At 46.2% G+C, this 7,440-nt stretch overlaps 1 pseudogene; it reads right to left on the bottom strand.

The window, feature by feature from the left end:
• Positions 1-1,387: 1,387 nt before the first annotated feature.
• The window catches only part of LOC113364469, a 6,434-nt pseudogene continuing 381 nt past the window's right edge, over positions 1,388-7,440 (bottom strand).

Here is a 7,440-nt window from a genome sequence, read left to right as displayed (position 1 = left end):
TTGATGTAGTCTGATGTACCCGTAAGTCACTGATTTCAAAAAGCCGGAAAATGTTTTTAACCTGTTTCGATGCATGATTCTAGGTTAGGCTTACTCGCAAATGTCCCCTAAAAGTTTACTTGATGTAGTCTGATGTACCCGTAAGTTACTGATTTCAAAAAGCCGGAAAATGTTTTTAACCTGTTTCGATGCAAGATTCTAGGTTAGGCTTACTCGCAAATGTCCCCTAAAAGTTTACTTGATGTAGTCTGATGTACCCGTAAGTTACTGATTTCAAAAAGCCGGAAAATGTTTTTCACCTGTTTTGATGCATGATTCTAGGTTAGGCTTACTCGCAAATGTCCCCTAAAAGTTTACTTGATGTAGTCTGATGTACCCGTAAGTCACTGATTTCAAAAAGCCGGAAAATGTTTTTAACCTGTTTCGGTGCATGATTCTAGGTTAGGCTTACTCGCAAATGTCCCCTGAAAGTTTACTTGATGTAGTCTGATGTACCCGTGAGTTACTGATTTCAAAAAGCCGGAAAATGTTTTTAACCTGTTTCGATGCATGATTCTAGGTTAGGCTTACTCGCAAATGTCCCCTAAAAGTTTACTTGATGTAGTCTAATGTCTCCTAAAAGTTTACTTGATGTAGTCTGATGTATCCGTAAGTTACTGATTTCAAAAAGCCGGAAAATGTTTTTAACCTGTTTCGATGTAAGATTCTAGGTTAGGCTTACTCGCTAATGTCCCTTAAAAGTTTACTAGATGTAGTTTGAAATTATATATAAATACTGAATATTTTGTTAAAAAGGAAATAAATATACTGAATATTTTATTATAAAAGAATCAAAATATTTATAGGTTGGAAGTTACTAATTATTTAGAGGATATTACAAAAATTAAATAAAAATAGCAACTTGCACGTATTTTGCACATTGACAACTTACACGTATTCTGCAAATTGACAACTTGCACGCATTCTGCAAATTGACAACTTGCACGTATTTTACACATTGACAACTTGCACGCATTTTGCATTATAGATAACTTATACGTACTTTGCTTATTAGCAACTTGTACGCATTTCCAAGAAATTTAGCAAAAAACATTCTCCCTATTTAGAATTTAATGAATTATATCATATATTTATATTAAAAAATTATGAAAAGTTTCTCTTAAAAACATATATTTCGTAAACTTACAAAATATTTATAACTATTCTCTTGACATTATGGTTATTGAAAGAAATAATGAATATTTCTAATATTGGAATTTGTCGATAAGTTTTGATTTACGTGCTGACTCACGCACGTTGTACAAAATAGCTAGGTAAATACCGAAGAAGTGTCACATGTACAGCATGTACAAGTTTTCGACTGTCAAGCCTACTGATTGTGGCATGCTGCAATCCCCAAGCCAAGGGCTGAGTCTCAACGGATCGCAGCGTGGTAACTGCTCTGCCGAGTACAACACCCCGCCAGGTACCTAAGTCGTTTACAAACGATTCCGAGTCTCTACATCGAACTAGTGACCCATGATCAACCGCTATAGGCAAGACAGATATAACGGACGGATATCGCCCCTGTCCAGCGCCCCATTCGGCTAAAAATGGCTCGTGCGATAAACGGCGTGTGCCGAATACCTAATAAATCACATTGTATTGAGTCTTTCGACTCACGAGACTCTTAGAGATATCGTTGCTTACTTTGTCTAGAAAGGATACGGCCTTAGAGGCGTTCAGGCATAATCCCACGGATGGTAGCTTCGCACCACCGGCCGCTCGACCGAGTGCGTGAACCAAATGTCCGAACCTGCGGTTCCTCTCGTACTGAGCAGGATTACTATCGCAACGACGATTCATCAGTAGGGTAAAACTAACCTGTCTCACGACGGTCTAAACCCAGCTCACGTTCCCTATTTGTGGGTGAACAATCCAACGCTTGGCGAATTCTGCTTCTCAATGATAGGAAGAGCCGACATCGAAGGATCAAAAAGCAACGTCGCTATGAACGCTTGGCTGCCACAAGCCAGTTATCCCTGTGGTAACTTTTCTGACACCTCTTGCTGAAAACTCTTCAAGCCAAAAGGATCGACAGGCCATGCTTTCGCAGTACCTGTGCACACTGAGCAACGGGATCAAGCCAGCATTTGCCCTTTTGCTCTACACGAGGTTTCTGTCCTCGCTGAGCTGGCCTTAGGACACCTGCGTTATTATTTGACAGATGTACCGCCCCAGTCAAACTCCCTGCCTAGCAGTTTCCTCGAATCGGATCACGCTAGAGTATTGTTGGCGATCGGCGCAATGGCTCACACCACTCTTATGCGCTTGGCTCTAGAAAACCGTGACAGTCGGAACGCAAGTTTTCGACGCACGCTTTCCGCCCAATCGAGTAAGTAAAGAAACGATGAAAGTAGTGGTATTTCACCGACGATATTACTATCTCCCACTTATGCTACACCTTTCATGTCTCCTTAGAATGCCAGACTAGAGTCAAGCTCAACAGGGTCTTCTTTCCCCGCTAATTTTTCCAAGCCCGTTCCCTTGGCAGTGGTTTCGCTAAGTGGGAATCTCGTTAATTCATTCATGCGCGTCACTAGTTAGATGACGAGGCATTTGGCTTTTTTTTTTTTTGGCTAGGAGGGGAATGCATTTACGCACGCCGGTCGCCAGGTTGACCAGGCAGTGTGGGACTCGACCCGAAGACAATACCCACTAAACCTAACTCCTAGTATTGTGCCTGATGGGATCTTATGCGCAGGCAGCACACTGAACTCAGGTACATCCTACCCTATTCCTTGTCGTTTTATGGACGTTGTTTTTGTCCATGCTCCAAAACCGTTCAGTCCACCAATCAATACACGCGTAGATATTATCTTTAATTCTTCTTTCTTAATGACCTTTCCTGATAGCAGAAAATTAGCTGACTCGTAGTGCCACACGCCTCTGTTGTTTAAGGTGACTGTCCCGTATACTACTTCCGATGTATTATATCTTTCCTTGATTAAGGCGTCCAGGCCCTTGTAGTAGTTGATCTTTCGTCTGTGGGCCGACTCCATATCCACATTGCTACCCACAATTTGGGTATCAAACAGCATGGAGAATTGTCCCTGCGACGCTATCAAGTCCGGTTTTCGTGTTCCGTCTGGAGTGTGGAACAATGGTTCCCAGTCCACTCTGGAATGGGTCTTTTCTAAGGCTCGTTTCAGGTATTTAGTGACGGCGTTTTGTTTGTCAATCCTTTGTCTGTGGCTCCGATGGCATGTTTGCAAAATGTGATCTAGTGTTTCGAGAGCGTTACACCCTGCTCTGCAGAACCTATCTTCATGGCGGCCTCTGGTTGTACGACTCCTGCACGGCATAGTGTTAATTCTGAGTCGTGTGCAGTTAATGAAATCCCGACCAGATAGGATTTTGGTGCCATCGGTGATCCATCGGTGTTGTTGTGGAACTTTCGATGATTTGGCGAGCGCTCGACCATCTACTGATTTATGAAGCAGTTTGGCCCATCTATTATCTAGTAATTTGACCGAAGTTATAATATCCCCATTATCAGTAAGGCATTTGACACATTTTTCTAATTCAAGTTGGTGGTAACTTGATTCGGTCCTTCCTAAATTTAGAAGTCTTCCCCTTCTTCTAAGAGGCACCAACCATCTTAGAGACGGAAGTGATAATCCACCGTCTCTGTCTCTTGCATAAAAGTACGCGTTAGTTGTGTCTGTTGGTAGCCTCAGCCAGAATCTTACGGCTTTTCTTATAGTTGTGTCAAGGCCTTTTAGAAGCCCAAGTGTGGTGTTACCCAGCGTCAATTGGTGGAGTAGTCTAGGAATCCCGACTGTTCTTAAAGCGAATAGCCGTTGCTGGGGTTTTATTGGTGCTTTGGATAGCTTTTCAATAATGGTCTGTAACTTCCCTTTCAGGTCGCACAATACGGCACCTTCCGGAGTAAAAGATACACCTAGATAGGTCCATATTTCTACCCTGGAGAGAGCAGGTAAATCACGACCACCACACCTGAACTTAATACTCTTATCAATAATCGATTTCTTTGCGTGTGGCACATTTCTGATGGTGATAGAGAATGACTTGGCGTTGTTAACTATAAGGCCACACCGGTCCGGGCGCTGAATTTTTGGCCGGGTAGCTCTTAGTTATTTCATTTGGGATTATAGGCTTCCATATGTGCGAGAGATCTTGGGTTCTCGCTTTTTCCGACCCGGGCGATATCGTAGAATCACCGGTCATAACGTTGGTCCAGAATTGTGTCATTGTGTCTGCCGAAGGTTTGTTAGAGACAACTTTGTTATCTAGAATAAATTGGACACACTTCGTTGGGTTTCTCGCCCAATGTAGCTGAGTAATTTTGTATTGGTGCCTCCTAAGTTGTCTCTTATTTTGTCTTTTAGGGCGCTTTCCTCTTTTTGTGCTTTTGGTGTGATTTGGTGGTGATTTGTTCTTCTGAGGAAAGATTGACTTAAGATAGTCAGTAACTCTTACTTTTAGATCGCTTAGCGTTATTGCGCTAACTGAGTGGCAGATATTCGTCAGAGTTTTATCATTAAATTTTTCTACTGTACTTGAGACTGCCTGTGACAGTGCCTCTAATAGTGCGTTACCGGTGGTATCTGTAGTAACCGGAGAACAAAGCTCGGTGTTATTTTGGTTGGACATCATAATACCGAAGTCAGCAACCTGGCTTTTATCTTTCGGTGATTTCCTTTGGCCTTTTATGGCCTCCAGAGATCGACCGGGTGTAACTGACAGAAGAGCTTTGTTTATATGGGAAGCTCCCTTAATCACTAAAGCTGCTTCTTCCTTAGCCACAAGCGCTTGTTCCTCTTCCGTCCATCTGGCTTTCTTTGGCTCTATCGTCGCCATCCTGCTATCATGCCACTCTTTGTGTTGCCTTTGTTCGTGCACTCCACGACCTACTACGGTATTAAATACTTTATTACACTCGGGATAGCGACAAGAATGATTTCCTGTGTCAGTCAGTATGGAAGGACCTGCGGGCCCCCCCGAGTTTGAATTTGTCATCCGAGGCTTTGCATTATTACTAGAACCGACTGATAATAGGAACGAGTGGGTTGGCAGCCCACAGGTCCATAGGCACAGAGGTGGCTTAGTTTCCCCCCGAAGGGGTACTCACGGTGGGACCCACGAGGAGGAAGGCCACTTGCTAGCTGAGGTCCCGAAGAACCACAACCACTCCCACCCTTAAGAAAGTCATAGTTACTCCCGCAGTTTACCCGCGCTTGCTTGAATTTCTTCACGTTGACATTCAGAGCACTGGGCAGAAATCACATTGCGTCAACACCCGCTAGGGCCATCGCAATGCTTTGTTTTAATTAGACAGTCGGATTCCCCTAGTCCGTGCCAGTTCTGAGCTGACCGTTGAATGGCGGCCGAAGAGTACGACTGACCGACCGAAGCCGGCACAGAAACCTCGCAGCAAGAAAGATCCGCGGAGGGCCTAGACACGGGACCGAGCTCGGATCTAAGTCACAAGGATTTTTTCACCTTGCCCAGGCCCGGCACATCGGCCTACGCCCGCTTCCCAACCAAGCCCGGCACGCCCCGATCCTCAGAGCCAATCCTTATCCCGAAGTTACGGATCCAATTTGCCGACTTCCCTTACCTACATTTATCTATCGACTAGAGGCTCTTCACCTTGGAGACCTGCTGCGGATATGGGTACAAACCGGCGCGACACCTACCGTGGCCCTCTCCTGGATTTTCAAGGTCCGAGGGGAAGATACGGACACCGCCGCAACAGCGGTGCTCTTCGCGTTCCAAACCCTATCTCCCTTCTAGAGGATTCCAGGGAACTCGAACGCTCATACAGAAAAGAAAACTCTTCCCGTATTTCCCGACGGCGTCTCCAGGTCATTTTGGGTTACCCCGACGAACTCTCTTGCGAGGGCCCGACTTGTAAACGGTTCCGCTGCCGGGTTCCGGAATAGGAACCGGATTCCCTTTCGCCCGATGGGTGTGAAATTTTATTCAAAATAAAATGCACCGACATCAACATAGGATTTCTCCTGGGGCTTAGGATCGACTGAGTCGTGTGCAACGGCTGTTCACACGAAACCCCTCTCCACGTCAGTCCTCCAGGGCCTCGCTGGAGTATTTGCTACTACCACCAAGATCTGCACCGATGGCGGCTCCAGGCAGGCTTACGCCCAAACCCTTCTGCGCGCACCACCGCGACCCTCCTACTCACCAGGGCGTCAAAACAAACTATTATGAACGTTTCTCATGCCTTGGCGGCCGAGTATAGGCACGACGCTTCAGCGCCATCCATTTTCAGGGCTAGTTGCTTCGGCAGGTGAGTTGTTACACACTCCTTAGCGGATTCCAACTTCCATGGCCACCGTCCTGCTGTCTTAAGCAACCAACGCCTTTCATGGTATCCCATTAGCGTCGTTTAGGCGCCTTAACTCGGCGTTTGGTTCATCCCACAGCGCCAGTTCTGCTTACCAAAATGGCCCACTGATCCAAACTCTGATCCAAATCTCAAGCTTCATTTAAAGTTTGAGAATAGGTTGAGGTCGTTTCGGCCCCAAGGCCTCTAATCATTCGCTTTACCGGATGAGACTCGCTCATCGAATGCCAGCTATCCTGAGGGAAACTTCGGAGGGAACCAGCTACTAGATGGTTCGATTAGTCTTTCGCCCCTATACCCAGTTCCGACGATCGATTTGCACGTCAGAATCGCTACGGTCCTCCATCAGGGTTTCCCCTGACTTCGACCTGACCGGCATAGTTCACCATCTTTCGGGTCCCAGCGTGTACGCTCTGATGCGTCTCTTCTCGCAATGAGAGTGAGACGCCCCGGGATTGCAAGCACGCATCCGTAGATGCGGTCTGTCATCCCTCAGTTTACTTAAGCGAACCTTTACTTTCATTGCGCCTTTAGGTTTTGTATTTCCCAATGACTCGCGCACATGCTAGACTCCTTGGTCCGTGTTTCAAGACGGGTCCTGAAAGTACCCAAAGCAATAGCATCGCTGACCGGTAATAGAGTCCGTTCGAGAACACACGTAGCTAACAGCTCGAGGCGGCATCGATGCCGGACTAGGTCCGACGGCCAATAACCGTCCGTGCTTGCAACCGGCCGAACGCTAAAAGCGACCCTATACCATATTTTATACCGTCTGGCAGTCGGCCGGAGCACGCGGGGTCTGGCGCGAATAAATTCGTGACAGGCTACCGCCGCGGTCGTAGATCGACACCAAACGGGTCGCGACGTCCTACTGAGAGAGAAGTGCATGCCATCGCCGCCTAACGCATAAACCGACGGCGTATCGCAGGACGAATCCCGGTCAATCGCACGCCAATAAATGGAAGACAACGATAACATTGAATCTCTCCTTTCGATCTTTCGGGTTTCTCAGGTTTACCCCTGAACGGTTTCACGTACTCTTGAACTCTCTCTTCAAAGTTCTTTTCAAC

This window comes from Ctenocephalides felis, unplaced genomic scaffold, assembly GCF_003426905.1.
Source record: "Ctenocephalides felis isolate EL2017-DRISC unplaced genomic scaffold, ASM342690v1 CF-g0.4_SCAFFOLD_00845, whole genome shotgun sequence".
NCBI classification, from domain to species: domain Eukaryota; kingdom Metazoa; phylum Arthropoda; class Insecta; order Siphonaptera; family Pulicidae; genus Ctenocephalides; species Ctenocephalides felis.
The sequence above is the reverse complement of the archived record's forward strand: the minus strand, read 5'-3'. Positions and strand labels throughout refer to the sequence as shown.